The 19,877-nt window shown below is 32.2% G+C and overlaps 1 long non-coding RNA gene and 1 other non-coding gene across 3 annotated transcripts; one reads left to right on the top strand and one right to left on the bottom strand.

Annotated features, from left to right (window-relative positions):
• The first annotated feature begins 1,209 nt into the window (after positions 1-1,209).
• On the top strand, positions 1,210-13,838 carry LOC149531030 (uncharacterized). Of its 2 annotated transcripts, none has more exons than XR_016358887.1 (3): positions 1,210-1,405; positions 1,552-1,895; positions 13,464-13,838. It is a non-coding gene; the product is annotated as an uncharacterized LOC149531030 (long non-coding RNA). The 2 variants fall into 2 exon arrangements; XR_016358888.1 differs by having other exon boundaries at positions 1,294-1,430.
• Positions 4,816-4,908, bottom strand: LOC149531031 (small nucleolar RNA Z107/R87). Its single transcript, XR_016359432.1, has one exon. It is a non-coding gene; the product is annotated as a small nucleolar RNA Z107/R87 (small nucleolar RNA).
• Positions 13,839-19,877: the final 6,039 nt, after the last annotated feature.

A 19,877-nucleotide genomic window follows, 5' to 3' on the forward strand; every position in this document is an offset into this window, starting at 1 on the left:
AAACTCACCACAAGGTCGCCTAAGGCAAGACATTAAAAATATCTTCCCTACATTTGAGGGCCCAAGCTTGTGCACAATGTGTCTACATGGGGTCTACTCACTATTCCCAAGAGGTCGTTCAAAATACACCGAAAATGTGAGTTCAAACCCCATCTTTTCAAACAGCCTGAACAGGACCAGCAACAATGCGAAAACAAGAATATTTACAAAAGGAAAGCAAATGTGCACAAAATGCCTAACTAATGCCACATACAATTAAGAAAACATGTAAACTACTCACAAAAGGTATTACAATATCAACTTCATCCAACCACTATCATGGAAAATACACAAAAAAATTGGTCAAAAATCATTTCCAACTCCAATATTCAGAATTTTTCTCCATACAATCAAGGCTCTTACGTATTGCACTAACAATTTATCAAAGACTCATCAAACAAAAAGCCTATTGCACACCTACCATGGTCTACATGACCTTAAACAGAACACTTCCAAAATGCCCTAAAGGAGGGCACACACAACAAAACAAAAACTTTGGAGTGATATTTAGTAATATTTCAAAATCAGTTGCTAATATTAAGTCCTCAAGCTATAATGTAAATGCTTGTAGCTTTAGTTTGATCATGATGTTTAACTTTGATGTTGTTATGTTTATGTACTCGTGATATTGTTAATAATGCTATCTTACGCACTCATGCTATGATGTAAGTGCTTTAGCTTGATCATGATGTTTAACTTTTCTCCTGCTATGTTTACGTACTCATGCGATACTCCAACATGGCAAAAGAGTCCCAGGACTTATGGCGACTGTTGAATGGCTACAAATAAAAATTGTGTATTCTGTCATTGTTCAGAATCCACAGCTCAGAAATTGCAATGATTTAGGTACACCTTGCATAATACGCATTATGCTCACAGGCTGCACCTGCAGTGACAAGAGTTGCTGTTAGCTTGAAAATGTTGCCACGGCTACAATGAATATGCTAATCTCACCTTCAAGGAAGGGACTAGTGCTGCTGCTGCACGCAGCCCTTATTCTCTTTAAGATTCATTACAAAAAAAATGGCACCATACAATTGATTTTGTAGACAGCTCATTTTTGGGGATAATTATTCATGCAGAACACTATTAAAACTACCAGTCAAATGAATAGAATTTCATGATTTGCATGGATGGAATACAAGGACAGTTATGCTGGACTGCACAGATACAAAAGATTAGTAATTTGGACAGTTGGATATCATTCCCGCAGATTCTCCATATTTGTAGCATAAATAAAAATATAGAAGCTTTGAGCGACTCCTAATATGGGTTCCAAGATATATTTTTCTACAGCTTGTCGCTAACCAGGGTTATAAGGATAAAGCTTTAAAAACTCAGATATTGCTTCCTACAAATAGTTCATGTAACTCAATTCTTCAAAACCAAACGTATCAATCTTGTCACAAGAATCGTTGTTATTCATGTATTTTGAATTCAATATTAGTTATTTCATATTTTATCTTTTTCTTTACATTAGGGTGCATCTGACTCTGATTTTTGTCCCTACAGTTCTACCGTCCGTTTGTTGTGCTGCTATGGTTGTTCACCCATCGCATAAATATAGCAGTAAAAAAAGGACCAAGTTCCCAGTTTGCTTGCATTTTTTAAGGTGGCCGTTTATGGAAGATTGCAAGTTCAGAAATTCGCATCCCACTAGGGCATACATAAAGCAGTACAATAGGGGGCAAATTCCCAGTTAGGGTTTGTTTGCATGTTCTGAGGTAGCTGTTTATGGAAGATTGTAGTTCAGAAATTCGCGTTACACTGCTAGGGAAAGCTGCGAAGACCTTTTAAACTATATTTTGCAGACTCCAAGGGACTTGCTGCTTAACACTACAGTATTTGCAACTGTAGTAAGTTTATTTAACCTTTGTCCTATTCTTTTTAAGTTTTTGCTCCAGCTTTTCAGATGAAACTAACATTTTTTACAGTCTATTTTCATCTGCCATATTGTCAGTAAAACATCCCCGCCATTACTTAACTCTATTTATAAGGTGTTTGATGAAATTTTAGAGTTTCCTCTAAAGTCGGAAATATAAACTACAATAAGCAGGTTGCAATCTCCATCAACAGATCTTTAGTAACATGTTAAGTAATAATCAAAAACCCTCTTGTTTAGACTTCACCAAATCTAACCAACCTTCTGATCTGAAAATATATGCATTTTTATTGACAAAGCTGAGCAGATGGCCTTCGTCCTCCACAACATATTAGTTATTTCTACAGTATTTCACTGATTAATTTCCAAACATGTGTCACATTAAGTTTATATGTAAATGATGGAATTTTTAGTGGAAACATTGCATTCTTGAGCTTTTCTCGACTGCAGATACTGAAATTATGTCGGAAGCTGAATGCTCTGAAGTTCTTCATTCCTACGTTGGTTGGACCGAAGTAGACAAGTATATATGTATTAAAATGAGCGAAAAAATTATTTAAATTATAAGTACGCAAAATTATAATCACAAAAGAGAACCCAGAAAAGAAAAATGGTAGAGAAGAATGTTTCTGAAGAGCTTGATTAAAACATCACTGAAATGATAGCTTTGATATACAACTGTTTATGGCCTCTAATTGACAATTTTTGTAAACCAATGACGGGTTTTCTTATACAGTCTATGGTAAAGGGCCGGCTCAAGAAATTTATCAGGGGAGAAAAATGAAACCTAGAAAAGCCAAATTGCAATAGAAACAGAGATTTTTATAGATGTAGTATGATTTATCGAAGAAGCTAAGTTACTATCTGTTATATTATAGGCTAAGTTACTACCTGTTATACTATAACACCTTTCATTCGTTTTAGAGACTTTTGACAGGCAACCTAAAAATGAAACCCCAACTGAATTCCTAATCTTTCTGAAGAACTTGATAAAAACACCACTAAAATGACAGTTTTAATTAACAGCTGTTATGGTTTCGGTTTCTAATTGACTATCTTTGTAAAGCAATGACAGGTGTTCTCATACAGTTTATGGTTAAAGGCAGGCAAAATAAAATTATCCGTAGTGAAACATGACATCTAGAAAGGGAGGCTATAGTATTGCCAAATTGCAATTGAAACAGAGGTTTTTATAGATATATGCTTTATCAAAAAACTTCTTTACTATCTGTTGCATTATAACATTTTTCATTCTTTTTAGAGACTCCTGATAGGCAATCTAAAAAATGAAACACCAACTTGGGTCCTAATCAATAAAGTACCCCTGGTATCCATGGTTTTCTCTTCTAAAGGATTTAAAGATTCAGAGCTCAAAGCCTGTGATAGCCCATTATCTTTATGTTTTCTTGTTGAAATAAGCTTCCATGATTAAATATTATATCAGGCAATAAAATTCACTGACCATTAAAATGTAGAAAGGGTAGGTTTCAGTAATAATTCATTTTACTGAAGAAATCAGTGTCATATCATTTTATTTATGCTGCCTATATTGTGCAATATAGCGTTAACATGTGGTAAAGAGTTAAAATGGACCCACTTTTGTGAATAAGTGGACAAAAGGAATGGCAGAATTTTGAATCTGCAATATATGTCAACAATCTGCACTCAAATTATTCTGCGTAGCTTTTCTAACTACTTCGTCTTCTTTTATTTACAAAAACCGCTCTGCCAGCTGTTGGCAGGAACTAATCTGCTCTACGGCTCTTGTTATAAAAGAAAAGGATTAGTTGAAACTTTTGTTCATCTTACAATCTATATCACCAAAGTCTAGTTACAGGGTAATTCTGAAAAGTCAAGGATGATGATATCATTGTCCTGGGTCATTATTCATAAGCAAAGCTGGACTATCAAAAATGAGTATGCCCACTTTTGTCTTCAGATTTCTCTTCCACTGCTTAATTCCAGTCTAATTCTAATAGCTATAGTCCGTATCCCATTATAATCAATATTTATCTCTAAAACTGTATGCCTACTTTTGTCTTCAAATCAATCCTCCATTTACTTATTTCCAGTCCATTAGCTATAATGGACATCCAATCAAATCAATATTTATCTCTAAAACTTGAGATCCGCACCAGATTGAGATGTATTGACCTATAGTAATTAATACAGATCTCTATCAAATCATCGGAGCCTAAAAGTTTTATTCTTTCAAGTACTGAGCAAAGCCATTATTAGACAACTGATTGAAATTGCAAAGTTCCAAAAGAGGGTCAGATCCACTAACCACAGTCGACTATTGAATTTGTAATCTTCTTCCATAAAAGCGTACTTACTCTAGGAGTTAGGGTTTCAGCTATTAACTCTTCACCATGCTACAAAATGTCTGGTTAAAAAAGTGCATCACTTCTATGAAGCAGACAAAAAAGGGGTACGCAGAACTCTATTTATAGAGGCACTTAGACAGAGATTAACCTTGTTTTAAAAACCTAAACAACCAGAAAAAACATTGCAAAGAAACGCTTTCCAAATATAATTTTACTAAATATTACTCAGAACTCGGACGCTATAGCATATGCAAACGCTTCGATGATGTCAATAAGCGCAATTTTCTAGAACTGTACAAACTAGTCGAAAACAGAGAAAAACGCAGCTCAGAGAGGCTGTATATTAGGTTCGATTCATGCCAGCATTCTCTTCAAGTTTCATCAGAAGAGGGAGCTTGGTATCATCATAGCTGATTTTTTCTCAACATATACTATTTTAACAATCTTGGAAGAAAAAAGATGACTTAAATAAAGCACGACTGACAAACCCTCAGTCCACATTCAAAAGTTAAAAACAAATCCCTGAAATATACGACCATCTACCAATTTCCATTCTGTAAACTCAGTGGTTGCTCAGTTCAGCGGGAATATCGACATGCAACAATAAAGAGCTGCAATCCGGTCTGTTGAGCTTGAACACAATAAATCATCACCACAACCACTTACGAGCTAAAATCTCAGAAGGAAGAAAATAAATTACGACCGAGCGAAAGCTCTGTAGTTTCCAAAATCCTACTTCTCCTTTCTCCCTAAATGCTTTCTGTTGAAACCCTAACCGCGTCCAGCAAGGTGTGCCAACAGAAACCCTAGAATTATTCTTAAAACAACCTCCGAAGCTACTGATTTATAGGGCTATCATGAATATTCTACAACTTTAATTTCGCCGAAATTAAAATGGGTTAGAATTAGGGTTTTTTCCAAAACGACAAGACTATATTTTTTATTAGACTACCTTTCTATATTTTTGGATTATTGTTTAATGCTATAAAATTTATGCCTTAGGTGTGTAGAAGGTGCTTTAGGTAGTCTAATTAGAATGGAAGATTACCAATTCATTTTATGTGATTCGAATGGAAGATTAATATTTTCTTTAATTTTAAATTATTAGTCCTTGTCTTTCATCTATTAATTTTTTTTAGGAGCAATTATTCTATTCCTAAAGTTATATGCATGTATATTTTTAAATCTATTTATGAAAACAAAAATCCCTTTTTTTTTAACTACTTTCCTAGGAAGAAAATTCAATTTTTTCAACAAAAATACAAATATTTTCTAACAACTTTATCATGCATTAATGAATTCATTAATTACAACTTTATCTTTTCCATATTTGTGACAAGTTCATTATTAATTATAACTTTATCTTTTCCACATTTGTAGCGAGTTCATTAGATTTCAAAAAAGTAATGTTTTTATCTTCCACAACAAAAATAATGTCTAATCAAATATTAATTATCACAATTTTTAGTTTTGAAAATAGTTTTTTAAAATGTTAGTATATTTTAAATTATTTTAAAAATTAGTTTGATATAAATCAATAATCATTGTAAATTATTAAATTTGATTTTTTATTAAAATATACTATTGATATTAAGAGTTGTATTGCTTTATATATATAGACTTTGGTATATATTAATAAAAAATAAAATTAAAAACAATTAACTTTTAAATTTAACTTATGTAATAAAATTTTAAAAATTCTTAAATTTCTTTGTTAAAAATCTATTAATTCAAATCTAGTGATTTTACAATGCATTACATTAAGTTCTATATTTTTAGACAATGGCTAGTCGCCACATTATTCTATAAAACTAAAATTTAAAATATTAATTAAAAATCTAAATTAAATTTGTTAAAATTTATAACTTCTCTTTTCAAAAACATTGTATGTCTTTGACTATTACATCCATATGGTCTAAAGATTAAATGATTTTTTATTCTATTATTAAAATATGAATCATTAACTACAAAGGCAAGAACTCAAGCTCTTTCAGAGCTCTTGTTAATTTTATTTTTATAATTTATATTTAAATTTTGGTTTTGCTTTATTTTATGCTTAATAGTTATGTGTCAACTTAAAATAAAAAGCATTTATACTTGCATCTTTAGAGTTGCATTTTAAGGGCCTCCTAGTTTGTTTAAAGGTTAAGAGAACAAATGTCACCTATTGTTAGTTCGTGTCTTTATGCAAGATACTAATGCTTTAAGTCACTCATTTGCAATTAATCATCTTTTTGGAAAATATGCTACTATTTATATATCATGCTCTAATAGTAATTAGTTCAATAAACTAATTTTTATCTTAAGTTTGACTTTTCTTAATTGGGTGGAGTTGATATTGCTGGCCGTCTTTTTCTTTTCTAAATTGGGTGAAAAAAAATTGTGATCTGCATCTAGTCTTCACAAAATAGTCCACACACCTTGTCAATGCTTCCAAATTTCACATACATGGGATAGGTGGGAGACGATGGCTTTACCCAATGTTGAGCTAACCTAGATAAATAAAAATGACCTTTGTTATTCTCATATTATGGCTACTACAAGCAATCTTTGCCCACTATCTACATCAACTCACTTGTTTCCTCATCCTATTTATGATTGCACTATTGAGGATTTCAACATGGTTGCCTCTTCTTCCTCATCTTGTGGGATTGTTGTAATTGATAAAGAAATCAAGGTAATGATTGAAGTGAGTTTCGATGCACCTCTATGTCTACAACTTACCTCTTACCTTAGTATTGGGTCACCATTCCTCCTACCAACAAATTTTTGGTATGAATCTTCAGCACCCATTTCATTTAATTTATATTTGAATATATGTCTAGTCCTGGTCCATTTTGTTAAGGGGTTGAACTAGACTTATAATTGGAGAATTCATATTCCATTTTTTTTCTTACTACTAGAACAACCCTACTTTGTCTAGTAAATTAACAACAGAGGATGATATTTGATCAATGGATAAATTTTGCTCTCTCTCTCTCTCTCTCTCTCTCTCTCTCTCTCTCTCTCTCTCTCTCTCTCTCTCTCTCTCTCTCTCTCGTTCCTAAAGTTAACAACCATAGCATATAGGATCATTTTTTGTACATGGATATTCTAGAATAGATGTCATCGACGATAGTATTTGTTTCGTAGAGCTTAAGTGTATTATAGGAAGGCCTCTAGATTGCAAGCATCACAAAACTTGTAATTGGTGTTTCGTGCAACTTATTACCATAAATGTTTAAAGTTTGGTCCGATTATAAACCTCCAAATGCTAATAACTCTTTATCCCCATGTAAATGTCTTTCCAATTTGTAAATTCTTCAATAAATAGACAACCCTTCACAAAGTCTGGCTACAAATAGTATAGTCATGTTTAATCTATTTATAATCAAATCGTGTGTGTGTGCGCACGCATGTGCACACACTTAGTCATTGGAACAAAGTCCCTCAATGGTGGTTGAATGAACACTAAATGATAGCTCCTAAAGATTTATTTAGTTGGATCTTGTTCATCATACATATTTGGGTTTGAATATCTTCTCATCAAGCACGTTTTTTCTCTAAAGAGAAAGCATGATTAATTCATTAGCGTTAATTGTTTTCTATACCCATCTCCACTAAATTATAAGTGGCTAGTATATATTTTAATTGAAAGGTATATGTTAGAATGGTAAAAAAATTCTTTGTACATGAGCTCAAACTTTTCATTTCAGAAGTTTTTGAAAATTCACAATATTAAAAATGTCTGCATTGATGCTAAAATTGAAACTTAGGTGTATATAAGTATGATACAGGCTTTTCCTTTATATAAGGTCAAACTTTTCATTTTAGAAAGTGTTTAAAAACCTAAAATCTTAAAAATCTTAGCATCAATACAATGATTTAGATATTGTCATGTGAGGTGTTGAAAAATAAATTAAAATTTTTAAGTTTGAGAAACTCTAAGATATCCACTATAATTAGCAAAATTGTTAGCATCTAAAAATGTTAGATTTCAATGTACCACTTGTCTTTAATCGACAATTGGTTGCAACTATTATAGTCTCCGAAGCTTTTAATAAGGTACTCCATAAGGATTTGTGAGTGTTTCTTCTAAATCTTTCTCTATCCACACAGTTTGGCCTTACTCACCTCTTAGATCTTTCTCTATGGGATTTGTTTTCTTCCTAGAAAGTCAAGGATTCAAATTCATCCTAAACCTTTTGCATTCCTTTTGATTTTTTGGACCTAAATTTTGTTTTTGGAGCAATGTTTATTAGTGTGAGAGGAATATGCTTAGAGTTTGATGCAAGAACAAAGATTGGATGAATTAGAGCATTGCTTGTTTGGTATTAAGTTATTGCCTTTCGAGGACTCATCTGCCTTCTTTTTTTGTCATCCACATTGACTTCTTCTATTGGGGTGTGATTTTGATTTGATTCCTATGTTTGTGCTAAGGTTTTCCTTTTTGTATGACCTGGGATCAACAAGGCTTTGCCTTAATGATAGGATATTTATTGACATATCCAACTAAATGTTACTAGATTTTTTGAAAGTTTGCTACTTTGGATATTGTTGGATAACTTATTTTTTATTATGGTTGATGTATATGCAATTGGACATTTGTTTTTGGAAAGGTCTATTGATTCTTAAAAAGTTACCTTTGATTTGTTTGTTATCCATACTATGGTTGATGTGTAAGAAGCGCTTGAATCAGATGTTCGTATTCATGACAAATTCTACACTAAATATAATCCATACGACATTGTCATTCAATTGTTTGGATGGGAAATCATTATATAGTTAAGAACCCTATGAAACTTGATGAATTTATGATTTCTTTAATTTCTAATGTAGTTGAATTTTTATATGTGGTCACTAGAATGTAATATTGGCATGGTATTCACAAGATCTTTTAGGATTCAAGGTAGGTGTCAATGCTATATGAACAAAATAGAGTTTTCATCAATCATAGGTTTTAAGGAACTATAGCTTATTTTTGTTTTCTCAAAAGGATTTCTATGAATATTTCTTTAGATAATGGAAATATGTATAACAGCTTAAGGTTTTAAATCTTTTGGCCTCTAGATTTTCAAGGAATTTCGTCTTGGAAAAGCCTTAATATATTTCTAGGGAGAAATTTACAATTATTGTTGTTTCTATCCTAAAGTGACAACTATTTTATGACCCTGACGAGGAAAGTAGACATACTAATCTTACTATGAAAATGTTGTTGTAAGAAATAGAATATATCTTTGAAAAGGTGAACAATTTTAGGTAAGATTAAATATTAGAATGAATGAACATCTTAAGAGTGGGAGTGCTCCCATGATGATGCCTTGGCCCCTCAAAGACGTGTTGGGAATATAAGAGGAGTAACTGAGAGGGGAGGGGTGAATCAGTTACCACGAAATAAATCTCAAATCCCTTAGATGTCAATACAAATCAAAACTCTGATTAAACTGAACTCTGTTGTGACTCAACAAATACACAGGTACCCATTTACACTAACAAATGTTGTAACTCTATAAATGTTGAAATAAATTGGCAAATGCTTATCATGAAAATCTTAATATATTATTTGTGATTGATCTTACTTTAACTTAGTTGCATACACATAAAAGAAATAATATGAAAATAATTGACACCAAGATTTAACATGGAAACTCAATTTGGGAAAAACCACCAATTGCAACTACTTATTGATTTTCACTCTTCTAAAGTGAGCCCTATTAGGAGCCAACCATATTAAAATTTTACAAAACACACTGTTAGGTGTGACCCTATTAGAGGATTTAATCACCCTATTAGGAGTGGCCTTGTTAGAGGTCTTTAGACACTTTAATAGAAATGCCACCTTATTAGAGGATTTACAAATAGTTGTTAAGCCAACAATGTTAAGAGATTTAGATCACTGCTATAATGGTTAAAGAGTAACAATGAAATGACCTAATTTCTAATGCAACTGAATTGTTGATTACAGATCTCAATTATGGCTTGTATACGTGAACCTTCATGATCGAATGTATCTTTACAACTCACCAAGGATATTTTTCTTATCCTTTTAATTTGCTTCCTCTAAGCATCATTAAATCTTCAATTATGTTTCTCTAATTCAATCCTCAAGTTGACCTTATATTTATATCTTACAAATTCTCAAGTCGGCTTGAATACAATAATTAATATTCATCTTCTCAGTCGGCTAGAATCAACAAACAATTCAATTGAACTCAATATGCCAAAACAAAAAAATTCTTTGTTAGTTGACCTTGCTCGGTACATACTAACTCAAAGTGATTTTCCTATGTTAACCAAGTGAACTTGGGTAATACTGCATATTCACAAAGTTCCTTTGGTAAACAAGTGAGCTCAGTTAACATTGATTCCATCCAATGTTTCCTTCATTAACCGAGTGAGCTCGGTTAACACTCAACTTCTGTAAACTTTCCTTTATCGCTTGAGTGAACTCAATAGACACTATCTTCTGAACTAGGCAAACTTTGAAGTGCTTGGTAGACACAGGAAACTGTCTTCAATGCCCGAGTGAGCTTGACATACACTAACTAGCAATGATATGACATTTTGTGTAACATCAAAAATAATACACAATTAATCAATTGGCACTGATGATAGCACAATATGTCATAATGCAATGAAATTTTAGAGCAAGAATAAAATAAAGAACATATCCTTAGTTTCATTCTAATTCTCATCCATGAGAACTCCCTTTATTAGTGTGAACTCCTGCTACCTTCAGTTTCTCCCTCTTTTAGCAAAACTTTGTCTTCAACATCATCTTCTGTTAGCAAACTCTATCTTTGATATCAGATCAAGTTCATTCTCCTTCTTTGACATTTCTTTCTCTTTATCTTTATAAAAAAATCTATGAGATATGATAGTAAACTTCTCCCTCTTTGACATCTCATGCCAAAGACAATGTTCAGTAAATATCAATGTACCTCGTGTACTAATTCATTTGCAATATGCCCTTTGTAAATATTGCATCAACTTATTGATCTTCAACATGCTCTGGTTGATGCATCACTAAACTTCATTTATTGAGCTTTCGATAGGGGAATGACCCCTAACTTACCTCTTAGATACAAAAATGCATCTTTAGGTAATGGTTTAGTGAATATATCTGTAATTTGTTCTTTAATATTCATATATTCCAATCTTACCTCTTTATCTTGTACCAACTCTCTCAAAAAATGATATTTTATAGCAATGTATTTTGTTTTGGTATGCATCATAGGATTCTTTGATATATTAATTGCACTAGTGTTAACATAGAAGATAACCACTAGATCCATGATTTCAATCTTCATATCTGCCAACAGTTGTTTGAACCAAACAATATTTGAACAATTAACTATTGTTGCCACATATTTTGCCTTTGTTGTGGATTGAGAAGTCAATTTTGTTTCTTGCTTTTCCAAGACACTATTTTTTTACCAAGAAAGAATGCTCCACCACTGGCACTCTTTCTGTCATCAACACTTCCTGCCCAATTAGCATCTACGAATGCTTTCAAATCCAAATTGCCTCATTTTTTGTACCATAATCTATAGTCTTCAGTACTTTTCAAATATCTCATGATTCTCTTGATTGCCATTATGTGATTTTCTTTGGGATTTGCTGAGAATCTGGCCACCATACCAACTACTAATTTAATATCAGGCCTTGTGTGCACTACATACTACAATTTTCCAATCATTGATCTGTATGTGGTCTAATCTACCTCCTTGGAATCATCATTTTTGGAAAGCTTATGTCTAGTAGACATAGGAGTTCCAAATGGTCTTGAATCTTCCATTCCAAACTTCTTTAATATCTTCTTGATATATTTAGATTGAGTAATGTAGATACCATCTTTCTTTTGCTAGATCTGCAATCCAACAAAGAATTTTATCTCTCCAAACATAAACATCTCAAATTCTTTACTCATTTCTTCTGGGAATGCTTTGCACAAGTCATCATTTCTTGTAAATAAAGTGCAATCCACAAATATTTCTGCCAACACAATCTTCTTGTTTGGTCCTTCTTTGATGTACAAATTGTTGTTATCATTTGTTCTTTGAAACCCAATTTTTATCAAGTAGTTATGAAATCTTTCATACCAAGCTTTGGGAGCTTGCTTGAGACCCACTAGTAAATTTGAACTCAATTTTCGACGAATTTTGTTCGAAATTTTGACCAAGCAATTTGTGGCAATTTTTCTCGTCAAAATTTTGACCAACTTACAGGTTGGTTAAAATTTTGACAAATACATTCGTCGAAAAGTTTTGGTCTCTACTAACTCTGATTTGTCAATTTTGATCGAAATTTTGACCAATTCTTCGTAGAAAACTTTCAAGAATTGGTCAAAATTTTCACCAATGTTTGGTCAAAAACTTTCAAGAATTGGTGAAAATTCTTGGTAGAGAACTATCAAGAATTGGTTCAAAATTCCACCAATTCTTTGTTGAAAACTTTCAAGAATTGGCAAAAATTTTGACCAATTCTTGGTAGAAAACTGCCAAGAATTGGTCAAGATTTCCACCAATTGTTGGTCGAAAATTTTCAAGAATTGGTGGAAATTTCAGCCAATTCTTGGTAGAAAACTATCAAGAATTGGTCAAAATTTCCACCAATTGTAGGTAAAAAATTTTCAAGAGATGGTCGAAATTTCGACCAAACTAAGTTATTTAAAAAAAAAATAGAGTGGGTGAATCTCCCAACAAATGCATAGTAATGGTTCTTTTAATAAATTGATACATATTGCTTCTAAAGTGATGTCGTTGGCATGTGTAAAACGAGTCACGATATACTGTGATAACATAAATATAGAGTTTGGAAGATGTTGATTTGGGAATACATCTATGGTGAATGCAACATTAGAAATGGTTTGCAAGTTTTGAATTTTCTAATGTTGCATTCTTCGTGGTGCAGTCTAATATGAATTGCTCCATTTTCCAATCGATTATCACAAGAGGTTCCACCCTTGATTCAGTGGATGAGATGTTTGGTAAATTATGAAGCACTAAAGTTTGTTGAACTGATTGCTACCCTCGCAGACTAGTTAGTACAACACATGTTTAAGCACAATTCCATAAGTGATGGAAAATATATTGTTGTTCATCTTCGATTTGAAGAGGTGCTAATTACACTTAGTTTTACTTCTTTTTTTGGTATTTAAATCCAACTTTATTGACAGTTAACCCATTTGTAGTTATGTCAGATTAACCCATAAGTGTTGCTTGCTTGATTTGTAGGATATGGTAGCATTTTCCTATTATGTATATGATGGGGGCAAGGAAGAAAAGGAAGAGTTGGATGTTGCTCGAGAAAAAGGCTAGAGAGGCAAGTTCAATAGAACAGGTCGTATCATTAAACTTGGACAAATTAGGAGGAATGGAAAATATCCATTAACTCTGGTGGAGGTATTTTTTTAAGGCTCTAGACCATCATACAAGTCACTCTTTACATATTATGGTGTCTTTCAAAATCCAATCTCACATGACATTTTTTCTAATTGCAACTTACAAAGCTTATTAGTTGTTGACTTTAAACATTCAACATGTGAACTATTAAATGGGATGATGTAAAACTTGTCCTAATCTCAATTTAAAGCTTCTAGTTTGAGCTTAGTGACTAGCTGGTACTATAAGATATAAAGAACAGTGATACCTATTTGAAGTGTCTTTAGAATCTCAACTCTTTTTCTTAAATGGTCATAATTGTTAAATTTTCAAACCAGCAAATGGCACTCAAAAAATAAATCTTAAATGTAAATTATATCTTCAATCAAAAAATTAGACCTGAGTATATTATCTTCTATAAATGCTCTTTTGAAAATACAAACAACAATAAAAAGTCTATCTCCTATTAACTAAAATCAATTACACTGCACTCAACTACTTTCTCTGCATGTTTTTTGCTTTCCACTTGGTTATGTTCCTCAAGGCTTTTCCATGTAGTAGGAGAAACATCTAAGCATTGTAGATACACATTTTAATGGAGCATTAAGTTAGGAAGATAAGCTTTATCATTAAAAACTAAAGCAAAAAGTGAGCAAAACAGAAGATAGGAAGGACGTTGCTTGAGAAATAGAACTGCAACTAAAATTTAGAATCCCTTCAAATATAAGACCTCTACTATTTAGGTGATCTATGCTTCCTCACTTCCAAATTTCATTTCACAATTTGGTTATTCAATTTGACCATCTAAACAAAAGCATACAATTATTTATTTATTTGCTCGTGATGAAAGATAGCAACATAAAATATGTAAGTCATTATTCAGGTACTAAGATCTTAAGCATCTTGTTGAAGATCCTAATTTGTCATTAAAGATAGGAATCAAATGTCATTTACTATCCCTTTGGAAAGATAAAAATGGAACAATGATTTCCTAAACATTAAAAAGAAAAAGATAGAAAGTTGAGTTTCAAAGATAACATTCAAACTTACACAACTTCTTGTTGCATTCCATTACTATTTGGAGGCCAACCTTGGGAAGCATCCCACTTTACCAAAGATGATCCCATGTCATCAGAAGTAGACCTTGTTGATGTGAATTGACCTTTGTTGTGTTGCATCCTACTTAATAAGAACATTATTATAATAAGGATTTAGGATGCTAGGAGGGCTAGTAGGGCTGAAATGCATTTATTCCTACGAGTTTGTATTACATCAAAGTTATGAATCAAAATAGAGAGGGCTCAAAATTTTTCCCTCTATTTCCCTATAAATATTGATCCTTTACATTCAATGACTTTTAACTAATCATCATGGGATGGGATGCCGCAGTTAATGCACAGATTCCTTCAGTTTACATACACAACAAATACATTGTCCTTGAATTATGTTCATGGGAATATGGATTATCTCAATTTATACTATTAAGGATTAATGCAATATTTTGAGAGATTATAGATTGACTAAATAAAAAATGTGGCTATTAATTAGCTCGGGTTTTACTATTGTGACTTCTTTCTTTCATTTACAAGATGTATTGCCATTAAAAGAGATGATTCTTGTAGAGAAGCATTTTAAGATGGCATATCTCATCATATGCTTAGGAACTTGATAACCTCTTAAAATTTAGAAATAATTAGACAAGCTATAGTGTGCCTCTTTACTACTCATATTTCAAGAATGATGGAACAATTGCACTGCTTAGAGCTGTGGGACTATTCATGAAGATATATGAAGTAAAATATATGTCTATTTTATTAGACTAATAAACTTAAGACTTTAATGCAAAGAATAAATTATAGCATGATCAATAGGCACACTATTATGTGTTTTTTGCAATTGTCATAGCTATAGATTTTGTAAATAATCATAGCTTTTAACTACTTTTGGCAAGGCTCCACTTCCATCAAAGCATGGCTCTTCATGTTTTCCTTGACAAGACAAGGTTAGTAACAAGAAGATTCAATTTAATAGCCCATCAATTTATATCAAGTACAAGAATGGTGCAGAAAATTAAACCTTTATCTCCTTGATACCAGTCCCTTGGATAATTCTAAGGGCAGGCTATTGCGAAGGACTAGGGACAACGTTCTATGCAAGGTCAAATGTTGGGTCCATGCAAAGGAAACATTGTTGTGTATATCAGTAAACTATACAAATAAGTACTCTTGTATTTCATTGTGGCTATATGCCATATTGATAATATTAATCCATGTGATATCCACATAACAAAATTTAGAATTTCTTATACCCTTCTTGACAACAAACTTACTTGATGAGTGAAACCATCTATATGGGGGAAAACTGGATCAAATGTAAATTTGTAACTTGTGTATGTTGAAAACTAGCAATCAACAAGATGCTACAAATGTGCTCTGTCAAACCAACTCATGCCAGAAAATGAAATATAAAAAATAATGAAGAAGAAAAAAGATGGAAAGTAGTCAATATCATATTTATATATTTCTACTGTAAAGAACAAAGCCTACATTGACAATTGACAAAAGTTGTAAGTAGAAGTCCTTTCACTAAAATAAATTGTTCTATTACCAATTTTTTTGGCATGTCCCATCTAATTGAGATGGGCCTTCAATCTGTAAGAAAAGAGTAACACAAATCTTGAGAAATCAACTTGATTAAAAAATGTCTTCTAATATGATCCACCAATTCCAAGTTATTAAAGTCTAATTCACCTAAACTGAGAGCAGAACTATGTCTCCTTACTTAATCTACTCTGAACTTTTAAGACAATGTCCACATGAGCCCCAAACACATGTATAAATTTTGTTCTTTCAACCTCTGAGACAGAGACACAGTGCAAAGTGCAGAATGCAGACACCACAAACTATTTATTTATGACCCATGACATCCCCAGGCATTGCTAGAAGTCTAAATAGAGAAAACAAACAAAGCATGAATTCAACGTCACTCCGGTTAGCATAAATTTAAAGGGATCAGTTTCAAAGTTTAAAGACCAGATTAAATGTTGAAGATAATTCAACTCTTTTTGCTAAGTTAATTACATTTTCTTGCCTGAAGAGGATCAAATTATGATAGATTCGTGTCATTTAGATGGTCTGTCTAGAAGAACTTAGAAATTGGTGGTGCATTAAAATTGAAGCTAGAGTAACAGCCAGATTATGGATATGCTCAGTTACCTTAATCTTTAAAAAAAAGTTGAGCCCTAACAACCTTAATGCCTAGAAAAAGTGAATCCTACGCTTTAAAAGATAAAGATGAATCCTTTTGAAGAGAATAATTCTTTTGGTACTTTACTCTTAGGTGAGTTTCATAATGAGCATATGGTTTTATCTCATCTATTTTCTATTCCCTAAAGATCTATTGTTTTTCATTTTTTATCAAATCACCCAAATTTGATAAAAAAATTTGATGTGCGGAAAGAAAGAGCAAGGTAATCAGAAACACCATTAATTGACTCACCTTCATGTAGTGTAATACAATGTTTGTAGTAAAACAAAGTGTCTGAATGTAATCAGTATGGAAAATAAAATAGAAAGTACCATGTAATCGCCCTGGACATTCATTTCAGATAAATACCAAACAGAGATTTAACAAGAGGGATCATATTGCAACTAAAATAATGTACTGCTGCAAATATTGCAGATCATGTGACGAAAGATATTTCCCTACTAGCCCTTCTAAATAGGTATTTTAGCCACTCACAAACCTTACAAAACACTTGGCAAACAAACTACAGTTTCAAATGCCCTTTTCAAAGATACTAAATATATCTAGAACTTAGATATAGGTACTTTGAACCATCGCCCAAAACCAATTCCCTGCAACCTTTACAACTAGCCCAATCAGGCCATTTTTACAAAGCAAACCCTCAAAATACTTGTCTCTAAATCTCTACATCCACAAACAACCTTGTTACAATGCCAAACCTCAAATTTCCTAGACATCAAGTGGTGTCATGCCCATCTTCACACCTAACTACAAAATCCTCCCTTTTAAGATTACAAAACTAGGGCTTTCTAAATCTCATGACTCCAAGCACTTCAAGATACTACCAATGGATCAAACACCTTGTATTGCATCTTGTTAGAAAAAGTTATTGAAATGATAAAATATAATAAAATAAAATTGCATGAAATAATAGATTTAATCCAAGAGAGCAAGAAGAGTTTTATCATACAAATGATACAACATCAATGGAGCAATACCAAAGATAAGCAACACAAGAGACAAGGATTTGATAAGGGGAAAGCAAAGAAAACCCCTTGTGAGTATTATGAATGAGGCAAAAGCCTAAGAATGAGAAAGAGAGAGAGAGAAGAAATGCAACAAAATAGCTCATTTACAATAGCATCAAAAAATTTGATGTGAATAATGGAGACTAGATGAAAATGAGAGAGAGAAGCACCTCTTTTAAAGAGATGAGAAAGGAGTTGCATGTCTTTGCATGTGTAACTCTCATTTCAATGAATGCCACATTCATAAAAGGTGTGCGCAAAGTGTCAATTTTCTCTTAAGGAGGAATATCTATTTTCCTTATTAAAGGAAATACAAAAAAGAGTTGTCCTCACAAGTGGACAATAGGACAAGAATGATATGTCCTTTACATGTGGACTAGAGGACAAATAAATAATACATAAGGGATACCTTGGTTTATCCCAATAAATAAATAAATACAACCAAGGAAAGATTATTAATTCTAACACCCCCCTTTAATCTTTACTTGGAGAGATGTTGTCAAAATCAAATTGTAATTTGATTTTTTGAAATATCTTCATTGTGCAAGAGGTCTCTTATTATCATGGGTACATCATTGGAGAGCCAAGAGAAGTTGATAATTCTTCAAGTGTGTTACATCTTCAAGTGGATTCATGTGGCATAGGATCTGTACAACAAATAATGATATCTTGTATGTGTCTTGATGGATTACCTAAAACATAGAAACAAAGGAAACTATCCACAAGGATAATTTTATCTTATATTCAAGTTAGAAACTTTTTATGTATAAGTAAATTCTCATAGAGTAAATATAAGTGTAACTTGGTACCGCAAAAAAATCAAGATAAATCATATCCTGCAAAGAACAAATATATTATCAAAACTTTCAAGAAAAGACCATAGGAAAGGCTAGCTAATGAATCCAACATCAACAATGCTTCAATCACGTGGATATAGATAGTCCACTAATAAGTCATTGTACTACAAGTTAATGGGTGATCAATCCATAACCTGCATGACTCATGATTTAAACAAAGAAGTATACATAACATTATATGACATGTTTTCAAAGATATCAAAGGGGAGGAGTATGAGTATTAACAATTGACTGCCTTCAAATAAGAGTAAAATGCCTTCAAGATGGGTCAAATTAACTAAAATTGGAGGGAAACTCCAATAATAAATGGTATTAACCATAAAGTGCCAATATGGCAATAGAATGATGCTAAAAAAACATAAATTGCACTAATGTGCCAATCAATAGAACAAAATAAATGTTGAAGGCAATAGTGTATAATAACTCATAATCCCAAAGAATAAGAAAAATAAATAAAATAAATTTACTTATGTGAAATAAAGAATGCACTCATATTTGATAAGTCAGAAGAGACACAAAAATTTGTATATTTATCAGGATATATATGTGGGCTCCCATATATACACATGAATAAATATACCTAAACTATCATGGTATGAAACATGCAAATAGAATTAAGATCATAGATAGAACATAATTTTTAGGCAACATACTAAAAAGAAATGTCAAAGATGATGAAAGAGAATTATTAACATCAAACAATATTTGCAGTAATTAATCCTCCTAGGTTGAAGTCCACCCATTCTAAAAATTGATCTCTTTTACTAAGTACTTTTTGAAACCATTTATTTTTTCTGTTAACAAATTTATCACTAGAGGAAGAGTCATAATGTATGAATGCATCATTTGTTTCAACATTAGTATTATTACCATTATCAATATTAGCATTATTACCATGATCTATAAATGCATCATTACCATTACCATTGTAAGAAAGAATAGGAGGAATAAAGGTAGATATATGAGGAGTAGGGTTTAGAGAAGGAGGTTGGTCCTCCACTAACACAATTCTGCTTCCATGAACTTGTTCATTTTGAGCATTAGAAGAATCATGTACACCATTTCCTGCAAGACAAACATTTTGTGCTATGTGCACTTTGTTAGTAATAGGATTATAAGCTTGATAACCTTTGGTA

Source organism: Cupressus sempervirens, chromosome 11 (assembly GCF_028749045.1).
Source record: "Cupressus sempervirens isolate cs-2001-9-10 chromosome 11, ASM2874904v1, whole genome shotgun sequence".
Taxonomy (NCBI): domain Eukaryota; kingdom Viridiplantae; phylum Streptophyta; class Pinopsida; order Cupressales; family Cupressaceae; genus Cupressus; species Cupressus sempervirens.